General features: G+C 36.2%; 1 long non-coding RNA gene across 1 annotated transcript in view; it reads right to left on the minus strand.

Moving 5' to 3' along the window:
- LOC107529762 (uncharacterized) overlaps positions 1–26,993 on the minus strand; it is a 172,475-nt gene that overhangs the window by 63,737 nt on the left and 81,745 nt on the right. Inside the window, exon 2 of the long non-coding RNA XR_015714362.1 lies at positions 9,111–9,197. This is a non-coding gene — a long non-coding RNA (uncharacterized LOC107529762). The remainder of the gene's footprint in view (positions 1–9,110; positions 9,198–26,993) is intronic.

The raw sequence follows: 26,993 nt of genomic DNA on the forward strand, positions 1-26,993 counted from the left end.
AGGAGAAATGAAAAGTGAAATAAGGAAGTATCTTGAGATGGAGTTAAATGAAAACACAGTGTACTAAAACTTATGGGATGTATCAGAAGCATTTCTAAGAGGAAAGTTTATAGCAATAATGCCCACATTTAGACAAAAGAAATAGTTCAAATAAACAACATTACTTTACACCTCAGGGAACTGGAAAAAGAACATACTAGCATCAATAAGAATCAATATTTAGAAATAAATTTAACAAGGGAGATGAAAGATCTGTACACTGAAAAATATAAGACATTGTTGAAAGAAATTAAAGACACAAATGAAGTGAAAGATATTCCATGATCATGGATTAGAAGAATTAAAATTGTTAAAATGTCCTTACAACCCAAGAGTTACAGATTTTCAACAAATAGAAGAAAAAAAATCCTAAAATTCATAGGGCACCACAAAAGATTCCAAATAGCCAAATGAATCTTGAGAAAGAAGAACAACACTGGAGGAATTATATTATCTGATGTTAAGATATATTACAAAGAAATAGTAATCAAAACAGTACAGTACTGGCATAAAAATAGAATCACAGACCAGTGGCACAGAATAGAGAGCCTAGATATAAACACATGTATATTTAGTCAACTAATCTTAAAGTGTGTGCCAAGAATTCACAATGGGAAAGGACAGTCAAAGCTTCCACAGAGCTAAAGAAACAACAAAATGAAAGGGCAACCCACAAAGTGGGCAAAAATATATGCAAACCATGTACCTGATAAAGGGTTATCACCCAAAATACAGGAAAAAAAACCCCACAAACCCCCACAAGTAACTAATTAAAAAATGGGCAAAGGAACTGAATAATTTCTTTAAAGAAGACATACAAATGGCCAACAGGTACATGAAAAGGTGCTCAACATAACTAATAATCAAAGACATGCAAATGAAAACCACAATGATGTATCACCTCACTCATATTAATAAGGAGGATGGCTATTGTCAAAAAGACAAGAGAGAAGTGCTAACAAGGATATATAGGAAAGGGAATCCTTGAACACTCTTGGTGGGGAGGTAAATTGGCACAGACATATTGGAAACAGTACAGAGGTTCCTCACAAAATTAAAAATAGAACTATTGTATGATCCAGCAATCCCACTCTGAGTATACATCCAAAGGATATGAAATCAGTGTCCTGAAGAAATACCTGCACTTCCATATTCCTTGAAGCATTACCCACAGTAGCCAAGATATGGAAATAGTCTACATGTATGTTGATGGATAAATAAATAAATAAATTGTGAAATTAGATGTACGTATAGATATAGGTATATACACATATATGTATTACCCATATATTACAGATGTTATACAAAATTCTCTCTATATAATAAAATATTATTCAGCTTTAAAAAAGAAGGAAATTCTTCCATTTGGGAAATGTGGGTGAACTTGGAGAAGAGTATGCTAAAATGAAATAAGCCAGACACAGAAAGACAAATTTTCATGATATCACTTATATGTGGAATCCACAAAAGTCAAACACATAACATTAAAGACTAGAATGGTGGTTACCAGGTTGGAGAGGGGAAAATGGGGAGATGTTGGGCAAAGGTGCAAACTTTCAGTTAGAAAATAAATTCTAGAGGTATAACGTACAGCATGGTAACTATATTAATAATACTGTACTGTATACTTGAAATTTGCTAAGAGTAAATCTTGTGTCTTCATCACACACCCACACAAATACATACACACTAGCGGTAACTATGTGAGATAATACATATGTTAATTAGCTTGATTGTGGTAATCATTACACAAGTTATAATTTATCAAAACACACTGCACACCTTACATATATACAACTTTTCATTTGTTAATCACACCTCAATAAAACTTGGAAAAAATTAAGAAAAAACAAAATACAAAGTACAGTAACTGTACGCATTTTTAAAAAAGGGTTATAAATAGTGGGGAGTGCGGGCTAATATTAAATGACATTTGGGAGAAGTTCAACAACCAAATCCTGTCTGCCCTTACTCCCTACTCCTGAGGAGGTTCCTAAAAGCAGCTTCAATAAATGGAGAACAAATTCTGATAATCAGATATCTCCTGTGAAGTGTGTGGCCAAAGCCAAAGGTCTTAGTGGGACTGTCACCCTCTAATAAGCCCAAGCTAAAATCTTACCATCAGTCAACCTCGATTAGAGAAGCAAGGAACAGGCTGTGGCTGGGTGTGAGGAGAGGCAAAGAGAGGACCAGATGTCTGGCACTGCTCTTGGGGACTCATGAACCACACTGAACATTTTAGCACATCGTCATCTGCCATCTAATAAATGTAGACTCCCTCCTCTGAGCACAGAGCAAGCAGGGTGGTATACGATGGGAGTGAAGTCTTCTTCCCCTCTAAAATGGGACCTTGTTTGTAGTCCCAGGCTTGGGGACATCTGGGCCGCATATTATTTATTTGTATGTTTTATTTGTTTTTATTTGTTTGTCTTATGAATGTTCACACCCTTAAACTTGGGAACCAGTAAGTAGCGTGGTTAACAGTGTGTGTTTTAAAGAGAGAGTTCTGAATTCAAATCCTGACACTTCCATTCATTTGCTATATGAGCCAGGCCATGATCTAAACCTGCAAAAGCCACAGTTGCCTCCCCAGTAAAACAATGCTAATTCTTAGGAAAGTTCTATTGTTATCATTATTAACTATTATGACAGAAGGTGTTTATCACAATGTTTGGCACAAGAGTTCTCAGTACATTTAATAAATATTCAGAGAGAAATAAAATGAACTCATTCCCACTGAGAACTCACTTCCCACTGGTAACAATAGAAGGTTCCATGTGCTACAAAAGACCTAAACCCTTTTTAAAACTATGGGAAAAGGACAGCAATTCCTCAAAGGGAGGAAGCAGAGAAGCTGCAGATGCACTGAACTGGGTCAAGGGGAAAGTGCCCAGGGCAAAGATGTGAATGGGAGGAAAGTTAGCTGAGAACCAAACTGAACCTTAGATGAGGAGTTTGTATGCTACAGGAATGGTACATGGCAATGGCAGGCAGCAACGCTCCTGAGATCTCATTTTTTATGATATCTAATCTAGTAGATAGCAAGTCAATACTTGCAGTAAACTGTTAGTAAGAACATGACCTTAGGCAAACCTGAGAATATGGTTTAGTCTATCAGTGTATATACACAAGCTCTGCCTACAAACTGTTGTTCTAGGGAACAAATGACATTATGACCCATAAAATACAAAATGTAATACGGAGGAATATTTTATTGCGATTATTTGCTTTACTCTAATAATAAGAAAATATAGATATTTTTCAAGGGACATTTCATTCAAGGTAGATGAGCAAAGCTGAGAAGAGAATTAAGTTTTATTGGTCACAAAGAATTCATATGGTCTTATTTTCACCTTTCATCTATTTTCATTCTAGTTGTAATATTCCATATTTGCACATTCTAATGGCCAACAAGGGAGGAATGCACGGGAGACATGAAGTCTGATTCTACCTGATTTATATTCTAACCCTGGAAGTCAGGTTGGTCTGAGCAGATCGCAGATAAACATCTGAACCTGTGGACCTGGTTAAATGAATCAAATGTCCTGAGTTCTAAACGTAAGACAGATGTTTATTTTATGAATAGGCCAGATGCTCAATGAATAATGTTCCTGCACTTGCTGATATATTTGATAACCAAACACTAAATTCTTTCTCAAAATTAAAGATAGAGAACATGTTCAATAATAATGAATTAATCATAACAAAGCTAATGTAAATAATGTAGGTTTTAAAATAGAATGCAATTATTTTTACCTAAGTGATCCCTTTGTACTGAAATGAAATGTATGCTGCTAGTTTTCCCCACTTACAGTTTACACTCATCTAAGGAAAGACATAGTAGAGCAAATGATAAACTGAACATTTGCATGTGTCCAGCTCACACTGTTACTAGGCCAGATAGGGAGGTCTTTCTTTGTGTATACAAATAAAGACTATTTATTCTACAAAATGAGATCTATTCTGTCTAGTTTATTCTTATAAATGGAGAGAAATTCTATTTTTATTTATTTATTTAAGTATATCTTTATTGATTTCAGAGAGAGGAAGGGAAAGGGAGAGAGAGATAGAATCATCAATGATGAGAGTCATTGATTGGCTGCCTCCTGCATGCCCCCGATTGGGGATGGAGCCTGCAAACCGGGGCATGTGCCCTGATCGGGAATCGAATCTCGATCTCCCAGATCCTAGGTCAATAATGTTCAACCGCTGAGCCACGCCCAGCCAGGTGAGAAATTCTATTTTTGAAACTATGAAAAGCAGTTCATAGAACTGCTAAGAATAAGTAATCTAAATATTCCTATTCACTCAATTTATTAAGTAGGCCACTCTTAAGTGAATCGCATATCTATTATTCTTTACTTACTTCCTATTGCACTTAGTTTTCTAGTTGCATTAAATCTGTAAGGAAGCAACTTACAGACTCCATGATTACAAGTGTGATGGCCAGCTGTACTGAAGGAAGAGCTCTAGAATTATGCATTTTCATGCCAGTCTTTCATGCACGCATTACCTCAAAATCTAGTTTTTGTTTTTGCCATACTTTGTACTACAAGGTAGTTGACTCAAAGAGAGAAAAACTAATGTCTCCTTGCCTTCAAGAAACACAGTCACTTAGGCTGCAGACAGGCAATCTGACACATTATTGAGATCAAGCACATTAAATAGAGATGAACCCTGATGCTGTAGGGGGTGAGCTGAGGAAACTCTCCAGAGGTTCCAGCTCAACTGAGAATTTAAGAATGAAAAGGAATTACCCAGGAACTGACTTCGAGCCCTAATATCAAAGTTGTGACACCACTTCCATTGTTTTAGTTGTTTCAGTTGTTTCAGTCCTGGCTGCCTGAAAAATCTCTTATGCAGCTTCAAAAAACAAAGAAAACAAAACAAAAACAAAACCCAGAAAGAATTAATGTATTACCCCCAAATCCCAAGAGATTCTTACTGTTCTGGCTATGGTGGGCCCAGATATTGGAAATTCTTTCAAATTTCTCCAGATAAGTATAATTTGCACCAAGGGTTTAGAGTCACTGCCTATGAAATCAAAATAGAACAGAATAATATTTTTAAGTCTAATTTTTGCACTCCTTTGACTTATTTTTGAGCCGGTAGTATAAAATTAATTATTTTTAGATTCTGATGCCTGTTTGTGTTGGTTGTAAGAAATTGTCATCAAAATCGCTTAGCTGTGTTATTTTCTCTCCTCAGTCTCTTGTCAAATTGAGACTTAAAACTAGATCTTATGTCAGCCTCTAGGAAATAATGCTTGGGTATGAGCCAATAAGATGATTCTACTATTAGGGAAAAGGGTACCAGTAAAATTGTTTTTGTTCTTTCAATTGTAATGGTAATTTTTCAAAAGTTTCTTAACATTTTTTTTCGAGCTAATCCAAAATGGAATTTTATTTTATTTGAAATGTTTTGTAATTGAAACAAGTCAGAGAAAATACGTGCCTTGTTAAGTCAATATCCAGTGAATCTATATGCAGACAATTTTTATAACCACATGTGATTACATAAATAAATGCTATATAAATAATATAAATAAATAATCTAAAAATATATAAATGCTTAGTAGAAATAATAAATAATATATATATAAATATATAAATAATAACTAATATACTTCTGTTTTTCTGGTATTAGAAGGTATAAGCATAAATATCAACTACACTAATAGTTCTCCATCTTTCATGTTACTTCTCTCAAATATTCTATTAAATTACCAAGTTTCCAAATTATTATAAATAAAATAAATACTATTTCATAGAGATAATTATGGCAGTTAGAATGTATTCAAAAATATTTGTTGGGAATTTAGAAATCCCATTGATTTTACTTAAAATATTCATAAAGCCTAAACTAGAATGTGATTTAAGGGAAAGACAACTTGATATCACTTGTAATATAGGAGTAAATGGGGACCCTGGTTAAAAACAAGTGACCTTTTTCGTACCATCAACTGAAATACAGTGAAATACAGTGGAAAAGAGTGTTTAAAATTAATATATATTTCAAGTTATGCACATATATGTTGTATTTACACATATATATGTACAAGTATAATTATATATACACTATATACTATCCATATATGTTGTCATTGAAGAGAAGTTAGATTCTGACTTTGGACAATCAATGGAGTATTTGAGGAAGACACTTTTATCATCTAGTTGTAGAGAGTTACATAACATGAAAAAGGCTTGGTGCTAAGCATTATTCAGAGGGAAACTATTTTAGTCATCCTATTTTCAGTAGGCTGTTGGTAACAATGACAATGATATTCTCAAGCTCAGAAGCTAAAATGCTCACAGAATGAACAAAACGATGTTTTAAATGAATGTTGAGTCTTTCAGGCTTTGAAAAATGAAGGACATTATTATTATATTTCTACTTCATAGATCCAATTTTTAGTTCTTCCAATTTGTTTTCTTTCAAATTTATAATTTGAATTTTTTCATAGCATTCTTACTGTCTTTCACGACAATACTAGGTCCTGTATAGCTGTCATACGCATGTTTTCTCATCTGGGTGGTAAAATTCTCTTTCTCAACTACTTTATTCTCTTCATGACCCCTCATATCAGAATTACCCCCAACCTCCTGTTGAATAACAGTCAAATTATATGAATATCACAGTAGCTAATAAACACATTAGCCCTTATTCTGTGGGCAGCGTGATTGGAAATGGAGTTTGGAATGAGGCAGATTTTAGGGAAGTTCATCATGTAAGTATCTACTGACCTCAAAATGGTAGGTATAGATGATTAATAATTCAAATTGTACTGGTGGCTGGTTCCCTGATGCATTAATAAAGAACCTCTAACCCTCAACCCCAACTTCTACAATCTCTAGAAATTTCCTAAAGTGCCTACTATTTGTTTATGATACTTCTGCCCACAAGCCTGTCCCGACAGCCCAGGGTCTGTACGACTGACGTCCTGCTCTTGCTCGCAAGGCACTGAGGCCTCTCAGTCTTTCCTCCAGGCCCAAGCAGTGTTGGGCTGGTGGACAAAGGGAGCGTCTCTTCCTCCACTTTGTGCTTTGTTAGAACTTTTGCAATGATTTACCAAAAGTTACCTATAATCCTGTTCGCTCTCGTTGTGTCTGCATAATTATCAACAGCTGTTTGTTTTACTCGCAAAGTAGCATAGTTGAGATGAGAAATTACATGGTCACCCAGTTAATCAAGTCTGTTTCACTCCCTCCTCCTCCCTTCCTCCCCTTGCCACCCCCTCAAAGAAGAAAATACTCCCTGTAGTTCTTAAAAAGGAATCCAAAGATTTGAGACCAAAGAGAAAGTGGCTGGGAACCAAATTCCAGTTTTAGCCATCACAACACTAGCCTACCCTTGGGAGAGAACTACACCTTTCTTCCTGGGTTTTTCATCTATTATTTCATTTAGATTTGTTCTTCTAAGAAGGTTTTTCAGTGTCATATGGAAAAAGACTTCTGGCAGGGGCAGCCTCTCAGCAATCCTCTAGGTATGTATAAATTATACTCAAGCTGCCACACTGTCCCCTGCTTCTAAACACCACGCAGCCACTCCTCTATAAATCTGAACTTCTTGTCCGGCTCTCGCCAGTGCTACAGCCCGCGGTCTCATTCTCCCACTGCATTGTTAGCTCTTGATTCCTTTTTAGCATCGATATGGTACCCTTCCTAAGCCGAATTAATTTGCTGACTACCCCACCATCTTTATTTTCTTTTTCCAATTAGAATGCCCCTTGTACAATGTCATTCCTTCAGTGTAGAGAACATTTTCTCCTCAATTGTGCCAGTGCATGACCATTGATTCAACTGATGTCTACTGAAAGTCCAAAATGCCAAAGGCCCAGGGCTGTGTGACATTTCTCAACCCCTTACCAATTGCACTGCACATGTTTTCAGGACTTTCTCATCTAATGTTTTTGTTACACTTGACCATGGCTTCAATTCCAGCTCCAGCCTCCTGACTTATGTATCAATTTCCTATAACATAACTTGGCATAAATACTGACTAATAAATATTTCTCCAATTTTCCATGTCTGCTTATAAATTAAATGAGATAATACATACTAATTAAATTGCATTATCTCATAGTGCCTAGTACAGTGTTCTCCTCAAATCCACAAGGCAAGTATTATTGACAATAGTTCAAATTACATGTATTTCAGGTTAGCTAATACATATAGTTATAAGTATATAATTATATATAAGATCTCTCTCTCTATATATATACACACATATACATATATATAAATCTCCCTTTCCCCAATATCAATCTAGTCAGTGTATTGTGCTTAAGAGTGCATGCATTAACTGTTGACACCAGATCTGGGACAGGGAATATAGAGATGAGCCTGTTACATCTTGTAGTGTTAGAAAGTAAGGAAATGCTGAAACAAACAGAACATGCACATGCACCACACACCCAGTGATCAGTGTATGCTAAAGGGACACAGGAACAAATGAGACAGCTCCCAGTGGCCAAAGTTTGAACAGTTTGAGCAGCAAAATAAAGAACTATTGGGTTATAACCCAAAGTATAAAATAAATAATTCATGAGTTCACACTGATATACATAAATGATTTCATAAGTATCTAAAGCGGGGAAACTAGATACATTTCCTATGAAGAAGAATTCCAGATAATTTACATAGATAGTGCCCCCTTGTATCAGTCAAGGAGTCTCTTTCAGAGAAACAGAAAACAGAGCCAACAAAATTGTGTGTGTGTGTGTGTGTGTTGAGAGAGAGAGAGAGAGAGAGAGATTTATTGATATTGTTTTATGCTCTAATGGAGACTCTCATTCCAAAATCTGCAGGGAGGATAGGCTGGCAGGCTGAAGACTTAGAGAAGAGCTTCAGTTAAGTCCAAAGACAGTTTGCTGGCAGAATTCCTTCTTGCTCAGGGTAAGTCAGTCTTTGAATGAGGCCCACCCACATTATGGAAAGCGATCCGCTTTACTTAAAGTACAGCAAGCTAAATGTTAATCTTATCCAAAAAACACCTTCACTGAAATAGCCATAATAATGTTTGACCAACTATGTGGGCACTATGGTCAAGCCAAGTTGATACATAAAACTTACCATCACACCCCTCAAGAGCCTGGGGAGGTTAACTCTTCATTCCTCAAATGTGGGCTGTTTATTGAGACTTCCTTCCAATAGTATAGTCTGGAAAGAGAGGGAAAAGAAACTTGAAACATACTACCTATTGGGCGAGTTGATCAAGGACAACCTCGGTAATGATAAGCCACACTAATCTATGTACCCTGATATGATGTGATGAATTACGCCCTTTACCTCCATCGTCTTCCTCTCCAAAACTCGGAATCTCAGTCTAATCATGAGTGAAACACAGACAAACTCCAACTGATGAGCATTCTACAAAAACACTGGATCAGCACGCCTCAAAACTGCCAAGGTCATGATGAAGAGAACATCGTATGCCCGGCTGGCCTGGCTCAGTGGTTGAGTGTCGACCCATGAACCAAGAGATCGAGGTTTGATTCTGGTCAGGGCACGTGCCTGGGTTTGGGGCTCGATCCCCAGTAGGGGGGTGCAGCCAATGAATGACTCTCTCTCATCATTGATGTTTCCATGTCTCTCTCCTTCTCCCTTCCTCTCTCTGAAATTAACAAAAACATATTAAAAAAAAAAAAAAAGAAAGAAAGAAAACAGAGCGTCCTAGAAATGGTCACACTCTAGGAACCCTAAGGAGACATGATGACTAACTGCACTGTGGTGTCCTGGGTGGGATTCTGGTACAGAAAAGGAACGTTAGGTTAAAAACTAAGAAATCTAAAGAGTTTATTTTTTTTTTCATAACAATATTATAATATTGATTCATTTGTTGTGGTAAATGTACTTGCAAAGTTACTGTAAACCTAGAAATATTTTAAAAGAAAATGTTCATTACAAAGAAATAAAAAACAAGCAAAAAGATATGTACATTTTTACATCAGGCAGAACTTTAAACAAGGAAGCCTGAACCCTCATCATATTATTTTTCTCATTTCCAAAGATTGTAGAGAGAATAACTTTAAAAAATGAATATGTAGAGTCACTAACAAATTACCTGGCACATAGCATGGGCTCCATTACCTTAATTTCCTCACTCTGCTCACACCTCTTCAACAAATAATATTAGGTTTATTATTATTGATATTTTAAGTAAAAAGGCTGACAACCGTGATTGATTCCTTGAGAAAATTAATCTTATTCAAGCCTACAGCTCTAGTGTACATTCTTATTAAAAAATCTCCATTAAATGTATATGATCACTGGTGGGACGGAAACAATAAATTTCTCCGTGGAAAGAAGGAATTTTCAAGGCAGGTAATCAATATTCTTGGAACATGTCAAAAGAAAAGGCTAAAAGGAAAAGAAATCAAATAACCTACTGCTGGCAGAAGGTGCTGCTACATCCTTAAACTGATGTATGTTGAATCTGGCCGTCTCTGCGGTGTTGAGCAGATAAATCTCTTTACCAGAGCTCTCAGGTCAGCTTGAATGCACAGCAGACACGTTGAAGCCAGACGGCTTTGGCGGAGGAAACTCTGTTGGTGGTCACAGACACCACGGACCCAGGTATGGGAAATTCTGAATTAGGCAGTCTCCGATTTAATTCTCCTCTGTACTGACACCCTCCCGGCACTCTACCCCCTGCAAGACACAGATTATCACACGACTCTCTCCCCCCCTCTCTCAGAGTCCGCGACTACCAGTTTGGATTTCAGGTTGATTAGGCTGTACCTATACACTCGTAAATCTAAAAACAAACACAGAGTAAGTGTGTATGTCTAAGCTGGAAGTGCTCTTACCTTTCAGACAGATGGTCATGAATTCAAAGAAAGTGCTTTGGGAAATCTAAACATATTTTATCTGCTTGCATCCCAGGCAACACGAAGCGCTGCCTACAGCTGGAGTCAATGCCTGCCCTGCAAGCCATTAGCTACCCCGCGGTCCTTGTTAAAGGAAATTATTTCCAACTCGGGGTCACGTGACTCACCCCCACAATTCATCAGATGGCCTAAATGATGTGTGAGGAGAGGAGTTTGTATATACAACAATACACACATGTACGAATAAAATCTTAAATGTGTGTAAGCAATAAAAAACATCCTAAAAAACCTTAAGGAGGAATTTTTAAAAGTATTAGGAGAAACATATGTGGATGTCTTTACATTTTAGTATCTTCATTCCTGGTCTTGCATCAGAAAAGTTGAACATAATTTATTATAAAATTTATTTTTCAAAGCTAGGAAATAATTTCTATATTACCCAGCTTCAAGGCAGTCAATTTTAAAGTTTCTTAAATATTTATTTAAAAGAGCTATATTGAACATTCCCAGTTTAGTACTTACATGTTATCTGTACTTAAATGCATATCCAATCAAATTTATATCATTCACCACTGGCATATAAATGTAAGCTACACATATAATCATATCTTAAATTAATAAAACATTTTCTATTACATGAGGAGCATTTGCAACCACTAGCTCACTCATTTTTCTCTCCACGATTCTGAGTTAAATGAAAATAGGCATTATTGTTTACATTTTATAGATAATCATAACTTATGCTTCTAAAATTCTTACTGTGTTCCAAAAACTGTTTTAAGGATTTTAAATATATTAAATCTTTGATTCTCACACACTTTCATGAAGTAGTATATTATTTATTTTTATTTTTTTAATTTCTTTATTGTTGTTAAATATTATAGACGTCCCCTTTTTTTCCTCCATTGACCCCCCCCACCCCTACTCCCCACCTCCCCAGGCCTCACCACACTATTGTCTGTGCCTGTGGGTTATGCATATATGCATATAAATTCTTTGGTTAACCTCTCCCCACCCACCCACCCCCATATTCCCTCTGAGATTCATCAGTCTGTATATTATTAATATCCTCATTTAATAAATGAGGAAACTGAGGAATAGAGAGTGTTTAAGTATTTCATTCATAGTCATTCATATAATAACCACAAGTTCTGAGATTCAGATACAAGCTATGTGTATCTAGAGTTTGAGTAGGAACAATTATTATATTGTCTTTATGGGATAAGATACAAAAACCAACCAACCAGTGAAACAAACACTAAACAATGTAATTGAATAAGTTGCTTAAAATCACAAAGCCAATTATAATCATGCACAATATTACAAGACTCAAATGACAAACTGCCTGTATGAGCATGGTCCCATCAAATTATCATGGAGCTGAGAAAGTCCTACTAACCAGTGACGCGATAGTCGTCGTAACATAATGTCATAACCCAACAATTCCTCACGCGTTTGTGGTGACACTGGTGTGAGCAAACCTACTGCCCTGCCAGTCCTATCAAAGCATAGCGTAGACAATTGTGTACGGTAATGATAATAAATGACTGTTACTGCTTGATGTATTTACTATACTTTTAATCATTACAGTGTACTTTTTCTACTTATAAGAAAGTTTGCCGTAAAACAGTCACCCCAATAAATTTAAGAAATAGCCAGTATACCCTGTTATGTCCACAGCAGCCTCATACATCTCACATTTACCAGGCCTTGTGGTTGCACCATTTTCTCTTGTGTTTGATTTAATCTCCTGTTGTTTTGTATGGCAACGTGCTGTGCAGGCTTGTAGCCTGGAACAATAGGCTAGGCCATGCAGCCTAGGTGTGTAGGAGGCTATGTCATCCGCACAGAGTGCAAATACACTCTGTGATGTTCATACAATGATGAAATTGCCTAAGGACACATTGCTCAGAAATTCAGCACCATTGTTAAGTGGCTCATGGCTGTAGTGATGATTCTGGGATTTTGTGCAACTGAAAGAAGAGGTATATTCTTTGACATCAGCCCCTACCATTTGATGGCTCTTTAAACCATGGCAAAGTTATGTAATCTCTCTGAACCCTAGCCCTTATCTTCAAAATAAGAGTGCTGACACTTATTCAATACACTATTTCAATAATTAAATTTTTATCACATGTGAAACACTTGGCACAAAATAGATTTTCAACATATAACTAAATATATTCTTCTGTGTTGGCAAGACTTTTGATTTAAGAATTGACATATTTCATGGTGAGTATCGTTTTTTGCTAGACCTACGTATAGTGACAGTGGATTCATCCTTGACAATTCCAAGGGCTCTCATTTGTATAAAGCACATTAAATATTTACATTTTCATAAACTGTCTTCATTTTGTCTTTTGAACATACGAGCATTTTAAGTTTTTGGAAATACAGGTTGAAAGTAGTAAAGATCCAAAGGCATTCCCACAAAATGGAAGAGTTTGTGATTGTATTTATGATGCTTCAGAGCAGTGAGATCACGGGCCACAGTTTTCAATATGAATGGGAGGTGGAGCGGCAAAATGACACAGAGAACTGGGGCACCGTGAACCTGACCTTAATTTCCCTGCCTTATATTTGGTTTACTTCTCAGTGGTCCCATGTCCATACTCCAACTTATTGAAAAGGGTCTCATGTGAAAAACAAAATCCAAGAGACGTTATTCAGAAGGTATGAAAATGGTCTTGGTTTTTATACCAGGAATATGTCTGTTCCTCTACCTGCCTCAAGGAAAAGTTGTATATATATGTTTAAAACAAAACGAGACTGTTTTGCTGATTTTATTGTAGCCACTTTTATTGTATTTTCTACTTTCTTCCTTTAGTTATTGTCTATGAGTAACATCCATAACACCTTCGTTATGGATGCCCAGTCCACAGTTTTACTTCCAAACGTTACGCAGCCTGTTGGTGTTTATTGAGCACTCCTTATGCATTTGCTATAATGGAAACAGAGTATGAAATGTGGACCCTATACTCAAGGACCTGTAATATACTTGGGGATATAACAACACACATGAAACACTCACCAACAAGCCAAGGCAATGTGTGCATATTATTCAAAATGAAAGGGTTCGGAGAGAAATAACAGTGTCGTAATAAAAAGACACTAACCTTTATTAATGTTTTACTCTATGCCATACGCTTATGTCCTCTCTCACCTGATACTCTCAACAACTGTTAGGAGAGTTAAGTATTATTAGCATGCTCATTTCATCATGAAAACAACTGAGACACAGAAAAGTTAAGTAGCTTGCCCTGGTGAAATGGTGCAGCTGGGACTGGAAGTCAGGCAGACAGACTCGGTTGCTAATGCTGTAGCTGCCTTATGACCAGATAAGAGCAGTAAGAAAACAGAAAAGGAGAGAATTTATAATAGAGGAAGGAAGGGGAGGGAAAAGTATGGTGGAAGAGAGGACAAGGGAGGAAGAGTTTGAAAAATATAAACATATGAAATATTCTTAAAATAGAATAATGGGACAAACCCTCCTCCGCCCCCCAAAAAAACAACAGATAGAAGTGCCTATGTTTTATGAAGCATTTGGAGAGTTTGTGGAAATAAATCACTTAATGAAATAGGTACTAAAGCGAGAGTCATCTACAAGGTATTAAAGATGTACCATATAAGAAACCAGAATTAGGAAAAACTTAGGTGACTATTTCAGCAATCATTTAGAGCTGAATTTTGATAATGGCAGTGGAAATGAAGGTGGGAAGGAAGCAAGAGCTATTTGAAATAATGTCAACAATTTTTATATAAACATCTGTTTGTGACATAGCATAGGAAACCACCTCTACCTCAATTAAAAATATAATAATCTGTGCACCTTGACCCTTACCACCAGCACTGATTTTTCTTCTAACCATCCTCATCTCACTCAGTGGCATATTCATGAAGTCTTCCCATGTAGCACATACTCTCAGAAGATCCAAGTCTTCTTCACTTCTTTATATACACAACATTTCCATGTCTAGAGCATTCCCTTGAGCCTTTCAACACTTTCAAGGAGCAATAGCTGTAGTAATAATCTTGGGCAAGATGTTGCTTCTCTTTATTTACAATCTACTTTTGAACTATCTCTAGATGTTTCTGCATAAATATTCCATTTAATGTTTCACTGTTCTGTTTAATGACACCTAAGAGGTTTCCTCCACATAATTCCACATGGTATCCATAGAATTTCCTCAATAATATTCACTTTGTATACTTAATACTACAATACTGTCAGAGAGGTCATGATTTGTCATATGAAATGTACTATTTTAGGTCAGAAACCAGGTTTTAATTTGAGTTGTGCTAGAATTATTTAGGGGAGATAATAACTATAGAATTTCTACTGAAGTCAGGATATTAAGGTTTGTACTACAGAAGATACAAAACAATAAGAAATTTTAGTCCTCAAAACTTTATAATCTAGCAGATATAATATATACTATATATATGTATAAATATGCATGTATGTATATATTTCCAAATGTCCATAATACGTAGAAGAGCAGGGGTAATAGTAATACTTCAAAGTTGAAAAAACACACCACATTATCCCTTCAGGAAATAGAAATTTTTATAGAGAAAAGAGAATTTGGTTGGACCTTACAAATAGATAAGACTTAGACAAGAGTTCAAGGCTGAGCTGAGGAAAGGCCTATAGTGGAATTTTAGGGTGCACATTCATGACATTTGATCACTGTGAAGGAAAGTTGGGGAGAACAGATGCAAAAGATAATAGCAGCTCACATTTGTTAGATACATTCTATGTCCAAGACATCTTGTAAAGGACTTGGCATGAAATATCTCATCCTCTTTTAAGCATCCTATTGAGGTAGTCAGCATTATTATTAATAATTTGTAATTAAGAAAATTGGAATTAGACAAGTGAAAAAAAGCACTAAGTCATCAAAGCAGACTCTGCCAGTGCCCTACCACATTGTCCTGGCCTATTTGGATGCAACCTACAGACAATTCCATAGTCAGGGAAATCTTTCTTAATTTCTCTGCATAGGGCTGCTCTTCGGCTATAAGATGTGCTTGGCTCACTCTGGAGCAATGCTCAATCAAGTGTTGGCACAACCTCCCAGCAGATCTCTAGAGAGATTAATATCCCACTACCTCTAAGTATAACCCACTCATTAACACAGCCTTTATGCTTTTCTCCCTAACCCTAACCCTAACCCTAACCCTAACCCTAACCCTAACCCTAACCCTGGGTGCCATTTTCCCACTCCCCTAAAATGCTCCCTGAGTTTACCTTCCAAATAAACTACCTTGGATTCTGACTTCAGGTTCTGCCTTTAGAGTAACCCAACACAAGTCACTGGAACCTAGAATGTACTTAGAGATTATATCTTCAGACTGGAATTCTGGAATTGGACAAGTTGTCAGTCAGGTGGCTACGAGGATCATCATATAGACAATACATGGGACAGTGACACTTCCGGTATCCTGCAGTATCACAGTAATATTTAGACTGTCGCCTATGGTGAATTGGAATGATACATAAACAGAAAGAGAAGCAGAAGCTATTGAAAGCTACTGAGGGAATGCAATTATTGGGATTGTTGAGTTCATTGGCTTTTGTGAAGTGTTATAGAAACCATTAAGAGAAAGAGACACCAAGGTCAGCCAACTGTAACTCTGTGAAAGCTAGAAAGTCTCCATGAAAACATTTAATGAATCTATCATCTCATATTCAGAAAGCAGACTGTGCTGAAACTCAGGAGTAAGATTGATCCTAAGAGTAGATTTTCAAAGGAAAATTAACTCACAACCTTAGCAAGCTCTTATGTTAGGGTCAGGAGCCATGCAGGGATAGAGACCCTGAAGCAGAGAGGGTGTCATTGGATGCGCTTGAAAAACTGGATTCCCCGGGTTCCCTTCCTCCCTTGCTAGTGACCAGCTAGTCTCAACTTCCTGGAGATTATGCAAAGAGTCATCTAAGGTGATGTAACAGGGTGATGCTTCTCCTCTTTAAGAGCTGCCTCTGCCTCCTTCCATTACTCTCCCCAGTGATAACTAAAGTCAGAGCTCAGAGTAAGCTGAGAAAAGAAATGCTGTTCCCCTTTGGGGGGGAAAGTGATAATTTACCAAGAGAGTTGCAGAACCCAGCTAATATATACTAAAACAGGAACTGGGATCACACACATGGAAGTGGAACATTAGTTGGATCAGTTCAGAGGCAGAAGTTAAGGTTAGATAGGGGAATGTTTATTGACATGCTGGCAATCTCCATGTCAACATTCTGGCAAGAATGCCTGGATTGAGTTCTAATACACTTCAGGAATGACTTCTTGAATTTTGTAGATGACAGAGTTAGTGATATTACACTGTTGAAAATGCTTTGGCAAATACTGAGGAAGAATATAGAAGGCTCAGAAAGATGGACATGCTAGAATGGAGTGATTCTGTGAAGCTAGATAACCAGCTTCTGTTTATTTTTCCCAAGAGAACACAGAAGACACTCCCTTCCGTAAAGTGTAGAGAAGGTGGACCCATACATATACCATTGGGAAACTCAGTGGTAGATGCCCACTGTGGGCAAAATTAATGGTAAGAGACACTGTTATTGATCTTGACTACCTAGTGTCAATAGGGATACAATGATTTTGAAAAATCAAAAGTCATGTGGCTGGACTTAATCATCAGAGGTAAGGTGTCATACTTAACCATAATAGACTGCAAGGCAATAATGTGGATTAGGAAACTTGATCTTTCAGGACCTCTGGCAATGACTAACAGATCTCAATATTCATAAAGCTAGACATAATAGCCAAGGATGTTATTGTTTGACCTACATAACAAAAAATGATTAAGATGTGAAAAACAAGAAATATAAACCACAGTAATGAAACATTACTATCCCTCACATGCTTTCCAGACCTGAACCCATTCTCAGATCCAGACACTGTTGATTGAAGGGGAGACCAGACCCACTTGAGAAAGAACTCTGCAATGCTGCAGAAGGAGAACAAAATACATATTTTCACTATCTTTTTCCCTAAGGGACTCTTGACATTTACCTAGGTAACTGTGCACTGGGGTAAAAGGCATATAGATATTTCAAGGGCTCTTGGACACATGATCTGAGCTGACACTGAAGCCAAGACAGCCAAAACACCATCATGTCCTCCCTGTTAGCACAGGGTATCTGTGGTCAGGGGACAAATGGATTCCTGAGCCATGTCTGTGTTGCAGTGAATTCAGTGTGGCTACTGGACCCACAGTCTGCACTGTAGGTAGCTTCCACCCTTCCAGAGTGCATATCTGAGATGGACTTGCTCAGCTGTAGAGAGACCTCTCAGATCGTTTACAGGATATGTAACTAAGAGTCGCGTGAGGATAAGACAAAACATGAGCAGTCTGTAACCTGGAAAAGGGCTCTTGCCAGAACCCAACCATACTGGCATCCTTGTCTCAGACTTCCAGCTACCATAAATGTGGTTATATTTCTGTTGTTCATAAGCCTCCTAGTTTATGGTACTTAGTTACGACCCAGCATGATGACAACATCAACCTTTTCAGAATTGTCTGCAGGTCTAAACCAATGTCTTATTTTCCACTCCATTTCTGAGACTCTCATTCAGTTCTGCTCCACATCCCTGACCCTAGTTACACAAAGTACGATCCATGGACACGCAGAACTGGTATCAATGAACTGGCATCACCTGGTGGTTTGTTAGAAATGCAGAATCTCAGCCTCTATCCTAGACCAATTGACCCAGAATCCACATTTTAACAAGATCCCAGTTGATATTTGAACACTACTGTTTGAGAAGCACTGACCTAGCTTGTCAACGGAATGAACAACATGCCAACTGTCAGAAGAAGCAGTTGCCTGCTGAGCACTGAGTCTGTAGATCCACAGGGGAATGCTTTCAGTGCGTGAACCTGGGGCATGCTACCATGGGGCCTATGCCTACCAAATCCTAGTCTAGCAAATTTCTATTTAGTTGCTGCTAGAAGATTTCTGTCCCATGGCAGTTAACTAAATGCTGACCAAATTTAAGGTTTTTATTGAAGAGAAGTTATAATCAGCTGAAGAGGCTATCTTTTTAAGGGTGTGTTAATGGTTTCAGAGTTCCCTTGGATTTGATTAAGAATGTGTCAATGGCCTGTTCAGAAGTCCTCACCATGTCAATTATCCTAGAACTGAGATCTCTAGAGAATGATTATGGGTTGGCTATGCCTTCTGCCAACATAATTTTAATAGTTTTTGATTTGTCTTATTTAATTAAAACCCATGCTCATGTATGTCTTTAGAGAGTTTTTTCTTGGTTGTTCTATGTGAAATAGAATGCATCCTTTATCTTCTTAGGTTTTAAAAAAATTCTTCATAATGGATAATACTCCTGGACATTATATTACATATTTTTAAAAGCTATGTTATGTCTCTGTTACTAGATTGTAAGCTGCATGAGTGCAAGAAGTTGGTTGAATTCACCACTAAACTCTAGTGCCAAAAGTAATGTGTGGCACATTATTTGCACTTAATACATACATGTTGAATTAACAATCAGTGTTATTCTGTAGCTTGTACAACTGATAAGGAGCCAGAAGGTTAGAAGCCTCCCTACGCATGAATAGTTTTCAGGCTCAATGCCAGTTTAGATCAAGATAATTCTCAACCCAAGAATTTTTAAGGCCTAATTTAAGTCTATAGAGGATATCCAAAGCAATCCCCAGTAGGCACAACTGTAGAATGGTGAACCAATGCTGGGTACCATTCTTCAAAGTATCGTTTACTAGGTTTTCCCTCATCTGCTCTCACTGAATATCTTCACTCATGTTGCAGTGGCCTCCACTCTTCCATATCCTTATGGGGAAATATGCCAGTAAGAAGCCAAAAAAATGACAATGAAAATATTTGACTATTAATTGTTACATTTACAACTCTAAGTGAATGAAAAAACATAATGCACATCTATGAAGTATTTAAATCCTATCATAGACTCAATAAAATAAAATTAAAAGTCTGGTGAGGGCAGAGAGAAGAGTTAGAGATAGAGGAGCCAAGAAGATAATTGAGACTCAAGATCAATAGGCAGCATGTAAGCTGGTGGGACTGCTGTTCACTAGGGCAGTAATAAGGAGGGCAACTGGGTGCTGATTTGGATTCCATGGGACGCCCAGGCGGTGAAATAATTTAAAGAATGATACCATATGTCTTTCTATCAGTTTTTCCAAAGCATAGCTGTTTATGCATACTTTGTTTTCTATCACTCCATCATTTCAAGTTCTGGACTTATTATTCATGCTTGCTATTCTCATTTATCATCATTTGAGCTGAGTTTGCAAATGGTCTGTTATCTCTTTGTATGAATTCTTGTTTGCATGCTTTCTAAGTAAATTAATCAGCACCTGCATAACTTTCTTCCTATTTATTCCAGCTTCTAAAGTTAAAAGGTTCCCAGAGGATGAGATTAATCATAAGCAACATGTGTTTACAAGCTACCTTGTTGTGACAAATACCATCGCGTCAAATACAGGTATATAAAGTCAGCTGATTAGAACTTGATTTAACATAGATTACTTTTCATTCTGCCAAGGAAAAGGGCTTTGACAAGTTGAGCAATATTACCAACGAATGGATTTAATTTTAATGTGATTCTTAAATCAGTCATTTACAGAGATCAGATTTACTCATTTTTAAAACACTTAAAAAAATCAGATTTATCACCATTGAAAAAGTTAACTCGTGTGGTTAGAATTGGTCATTGGCACTGTCAGAATAATGGTGCCCTTGTGCTCTTGCTCACACTCACATCTTCAGTGCCCTCGCTTGCACTGTCTCACTGACCCGAAAGATTAATAGAGGCTTCATGTGTTTCAGATGTGCGGAATACTGCTTTATCGAGGACAGTCAGCTTCTTTCTTTCAATCAAGTTGAATAGTTCACTCATCTAGCTCTCCCTTTACTTTCCTTAAACACATAACTAGAAACAGAAACTTTACCTTTTGTTTATGGAAAGAACGTCAAGGTCTTGGTTTTCTGCACCACCAGTATAATACATGAGTTGGAACAGAAGGCAGACAAAACCATCAGGAGAAAATCTTGCCCAATTTAAAATCCTGCCTAAGGTTGGCTCTGTTTTTCAATGCAAAAACTATAATTGCAATCTCTTTGTTCTTGAATATTTTGAGTTGAAAGAATCATTCCCGCCGCTTTAGACTGGAGACAAAAACGCATTCGACCTCAGGAGATTTCAGATGATTTGATGAAATAAAGTTCAGCAATTCTCTGGAAATTAAATTATTGGTACTGTTGGGCAATCAGAAGTCTCAGAATTTTCTATATTTAATCCATTTTCCACCTTAATGTCATAGTAATTACTGTATCAATTTGAAATCATTTTGACATCTTTTCAAACTCCACTTATTAAATAAAAATCCCTGTAACTACGTGAGGAGTTATTCCCCATGTCCGCATGGCAATCAGAACAAATACCATTGTGTCAAAGACTTTACCATCTAATATGATTTTAACTCATGATCGTGTCCCTAAAGAATTTAAACACTTCCACTTTTTTGAATATTTGTAGTTTTTTCCTTCTATGGAAGATTTGTCTAAAATATTTTAAAATAAATTCAGGTGATCAGTAAAGAATTCTGTGTGTTTTCTAAGAAACTCTTTCTTAGAAATGGTATCCAGGCTCTGGATGAAGTCCATTCCTCAGTATCATGGCATTCGGTAAGTAGGAGACCTCTGGTGAGAGGCAAGAGTCTGCAAAGAGCTGGACTAAGCACCCTGTCTACAGATCAAATGTATTCTACACAATTATCAAAAAGTACGAGTGACTTTAACTTGAAAGCCCCACTGAAAAGAGGATGTGAAAAATAAAAAACATGGGGACCATTCAGAGTTCTGTTACCACAAAAGGTGACGGCATATGTCATAATGAGGTGGCGTGTTCAGTGCTCCGCAATGCCAAAGACAAGGTACAGTGAACTTCGATGAGGCTACTGCAGCTCTTACCACACACTCAGAAATCTACGTATTTAAATATGTTTGTTCATTCTGACGCCTTAAAGTCCAAATAAAATCTTCATTGGGGCAGGTTTGAATTTTAACTTCTATCTATATATCTTATATTATTTCTTTGACACTTTTGTTTAAAATTTATTTAAAAATTACTGTGGGTATATTAATAGTCAATCATTAGAGCTAGCTGCTGGTTAGTAATTCCCTCATTCAAAATCCATTATTGTTGCCTTTTTTTAAAAACTTATAAAATGTAGAAATCATTTTGTGTTTGCAATATTTGAAAAGATTTAGCTTTTTTTCTTTAAATGCACTACTAAAATACCCCCTACTATATGATGTGGTTCTTGCAAACCATACTGTAAGCAAATAATGCAACTGTACTTTTTATATTATGCGGCCTAACAAAAAAAACATTATGGAATGAAATGAGAAGTAGTATGTTTCAGGTTTTTAAAATCCTCTCCCAAGGGGGGGCGGGGGTGGAGAGAGAGAGAAAAATTGATTGGTTGCCTCCCATACCCACCCCGACCAGGGGTCAAACCTGCAACCTAGGTATGTGCCCTGACCGGGAATCCAACCCACAACCTTTCGGTGCACAGGACAATGCCCCAATCAACTGAGCCACCCGGACAGGGCAAGAAACAGTATGTGTTTAATTAAAACCATTAGCAAAAAAGAAGGCAACTGGATCTAGTGCAATGTCTGTAGCTTGAATATTCAATAAAAATTTATTTATTTCATTTTTCAGAAATATCTTTAAAGAGAAGCTTCTACAGACACACACAAAAAAGCTCCACAAATAATATCCCTAGATTTTAAATCATAAACTAGTAAATTAACACTGCCAAATCCATAGAACATTTTCTGTTTACCTGACCCTTGCTTGACAGATTTTAACTGAAAATACAAACACATTTTTGTTTTTAGTTATCCAGAAGATACTGACCTACTTCTGATATTGGGTTTAAAGTAAAATGAACTCAAAACTCTAATGTGCTATTTTCACTGCCAAGAATTATATAATTTAAGCATGTAAAATTAAGCAATGTTGTAGTAAATATCAAAATAAGTCCACTCAAAACTGCCCCCAGAAAGAGTAATTTGCCAAAGTAGCTTCTGCTGTAAACAACCAGGCAATGCTGGGAAATATAAAGAAAAGAGCAGATAATTTTCCTCTTGAGAAAATACTTGATTTCATCCTAAAAAGTCTGTTCAACTTTTTGTGCATTGTCTTCTCCAACTGCTTTATATTTTCCCTCTTGGCCAGCACTACAGATGTCTTCTTAATAACTCTAATGATTTCACACTGAAATGTTGAAAGTTGAAGAAATGGTATGAAGAATAATGGTGTGTGTCTTTTTTAAAGTAATTTATAAATTACGAATATGCCCTAAAATGTTAGTTGACAGGATAATATTTTTTTGGATCCCTTGCTGTCGAATAAGTTAGTAATCGCTCTGACACATTTCTGAGGATTGGCCATCCAAGAATTTCATGCCCCTCACCCCCACAATATAAGCATCTCCACTCTGCAAAGACATTGCTCGATATTCTCAAAGCCATTCATTCTCTCTTAAACCATTGTCATGGTTAGGAAATCCGCTCTTCTGAAATATCCTACCTTGTGTTCTAACGTAATCATATTAGCATCAGAAAGTCTGAGCAGTAATCGTCAATATGACAGCTTTTAAAATTATTAGAAAAACTGTCACCATTCTCATCCTAGGTGTTCCTATTTCAAATGAAAATTAGTTTTATTTTTATTCAGCTGGTTTATTTTTTTAATAGGCTCTTTTTTTAAAGAAGTTTTAGTTTCACAGCAATTCTGAGCAGAGGTTTCCCACATACCCCTCTCCCCTTCGCTACAGTCTTCCTTATGATCAACATCTCTCACCAGGTGGTGCAGTTGTTACCACTGGTGACCGTGCATTGACCCATCACTGTCACCCAAAGTGCACAGCTCACATTAGAGTGTGTACATTCACTTTGGTGTTGTACATTCCACGGCTTGGGAAAAATGTGTAATGACAGGTATCCACCATTATAGTATCATACAGGTCAGTCTCACTGCCCTCAAATTTTCTGTGCTCCACCTACTTCTCTCTCCCTGCTCCCCACCCCTGGCAACCACTGGCCCTTTTATTGTCTCCACAGTCTTCCCTTTTCCAAGATGTCACATACTTGAAATCACATAGGACATAGCCCTTTCATATCGGCTTCTTTTATTTACTAATATGTATCTGTTTCCTCCATGTCTTTTCATGGCTTGGTAACTCATTTCTTTTTAGTGCTGAATAATATTCCATTGCTTGGATGTACCAAAGTTTAGTTATCCATTCAGTTACTGAAGGATGTGTTGGCAATTATGAATAAAGCTGCTATAAACATCCATGTCCGGACTTTTGTAGACCTAAGTTTTCAATTCCTTTGAGTAAATACCAAGAGGCACATTTGATTGATCATATGGTAATAACATGTTAAATTATGTAAGAAATTGCCAAAGTATCTTCCAAAGTGACCTAACATTCTGCATTCTGACCACCAACAAAGGAGAGTTTCTGTTGCTCCATATCCTTGTCAGCATTTGGGGTTGTTAATGTTCTGGATTTTGGCCGTTCTAATAGGTGTGTAATGATGTCTTACTCGTATTTTAATTTGCATTTCTGTAATGACACATGATGTGGAACATCTTTTCATAGGCTTATTTGCCATCTGTATATCTTTGGTTAGGCATCTGTTTGGTGTTTGGCCCATTTTAAAATCTGGTTGGTTGTTTTCTTATTGTTGAGTTTTAAGAGGCCTTTGTCTCCAGCTGTTTTTCATGTATAAAGGTTTCCAGCACCTTTGCAACTCTGTCTACTCTCTCATACTTAATCCAGTTTGTTAGTTCTATGATCAAAAATTGGACTATTTTCTGTTGACAGAGTCTGACAGGTTGACAGTTTGAAGCGTATTTCTATTTATGTAAACACTATGAGTTTATTGGAAAGCAATAGTGGAAAAACTTGGGAAACCACTAAAGTATGATGATAACTTTTTCCTTTAAAGTACATTATACTATTGATTTTTTCCTTTTATCTTGTAGTCAAGTGAAAACCATCTTTAAAAAAGTGAATTTATATTAATCTAGTTCTATTACACTCTATTTGAACCTGAGGATAAAAGTGTACAATCATCCCATTAAATATAATCTTAATTTTCAATTTTTGAATGTGTTGCTGCAGTTATTATTGGTGTTCTAGCTTTTTCTTTTATCACCCACATTTGATAACTATGTTTTGTTTTGTTTTTTCTCTACCTTTTTTGTTGAAGAGCACAGACTATTATTTTTGAATGTAGGCTTTCCTGAAAAATAGCTGCTTATAATACTTGCATTTACTGACTGTTTTTGTGAAAGGTCATGTGAACAGTAAATGACAAAAAAAGTAGTAGTACAAAATGAGGTCTACGCTAAGTCCACAAAATGGATTAAATAATTTAGTAGAAGTGTATAAACTTTATGAAATATTTAGTAGAAGTAAAACCTGCAGAGGTACACCAATATCATTTTCTAAATACATGCCAACCATTCACATGAAATTTATTTTCCTCAAGATTATAAAAATAATCACAGAGTGGAATCTAAATAAGTTCATAAAAAGCATCATGTTGCAGTCCTCAGAATCATTTTTGTCTAAAGTTCTCCAGTCTTACCTGAACTATGTATAATCCCAAGTACATGAACAACTGGGCTTTCATTTGCATTTCTCTTCAAACCATAGCAACCAAAAAGAAATAAAATATAAAATAATAAAATTTAAAACACATTTTCACATGGATTTTTATATAAATATTCTTCTTACACAAATGGTAGATATGTCTACAACTAACCAATTACATAGTATTATGATATAACTTCTATGTAGTGAAATAAAATAAACCAGGCAAAGAAAGACAAGTACCATATGATTTCACTCGTATGTAGAATCTAATGAATAAAATGAACTAACAAGCAAAACAGAGAGAGACTCATAGATAAAGAGAAGGCTGACAGCTGTTGGGGGAGTCTTTTCTTAGGGAGGCGAGTAGAAAGGGTTGAGGGATTGAAGGGGAAAAAACAGAGAAAGCACAATTTTTTTAATTTTTAGAATCTTTTTTCACATATATATTTTTAATCATTTTTCTACAATGAAATTGTATTTCCCAAAATAGTTCAATAAATATTTTAATCTAAATTTTTCAGCTGCCCTTTTTTCTACTATATTAATATCATTGATACAGAATTTTGGAAAATCATTAGTGATAACTCAGTAATTTATTCATGATGGACTTGCCCATAGATTAAAATAAAATGGAACAGTGAGGTAATTAGTATTTTGGTCATTCAATACAACCTTAAAATAATAAATTCAGATCAATTATTCAAAAGTAATGATGACTTTCATTCTTTATATTGCTAGTTGCTATAGACTTGGATCTTATATTCTTCCCCTCCCCCCTTTTTCCTTAATCAGTCATCATGAGTAAAATTTAAAAAATATATATATTTTTATTGTTGGAAGTATTACAGATGTCCCCCTTTTTTGGATCTTATATTCTTATTCCTAGGAAAGAAAATCTGTTTCATTTTTTTCCTTAAATGTAAAAACTTAATCTAACTTTTAGATCTGTTACCTTGGATCTGCCATAAAGAATGATTAGTAACTAAGTCTGTTAATTATTTCAAAATATTTTACAAAATTATATTTCCATATTTTATACACAATTCTATTTTTAGTGGTCCATAGTTACATGTGGGATGTATGAAAACCAATCATCAGCTAACAGCACATGCATAAAAGACAGAAAAGAAATCAAACTACGTGGTTGTTTCCCTAGCTTGGCCAACAGTGAAAATCTATACAAATTTAAATAGCACTGTATATTCATTAAATATGATAAATTGATCACATAGGTAGAGATTAATTACCCCAAATTCTTTTTAGACATATTGCCATTGTCAAGGTATATTAATCTCCATAACATAACAGACAGGGAAAAGAACAAGTCTTCATTCCTAGTAATTAGAATTCACCATTTTCTTGGTTAAATCCATGGATGTATAATTCAAAATAAAATTATAATTTTTATAAATGAAAATCAAACAGAATAATATTATTGTGTGCA

The sequence above is a fragment of the Miniopterus natalensis genome, chromosome 4 (genome assembly GCF_054644295.1).
Source record: "Miniopterus natalensis isolate mMinNat1 chromosome 4, mMinNat1.hap1, whole genome shotgun sequence".
Taxonomy (NCBI): domain Eukaryota; kingdom Metazoa; phylum Chordata; class Mammalia; order Chiroptera; family Miniopteridae; genus Miniopterus; species Miniopterus natalensis.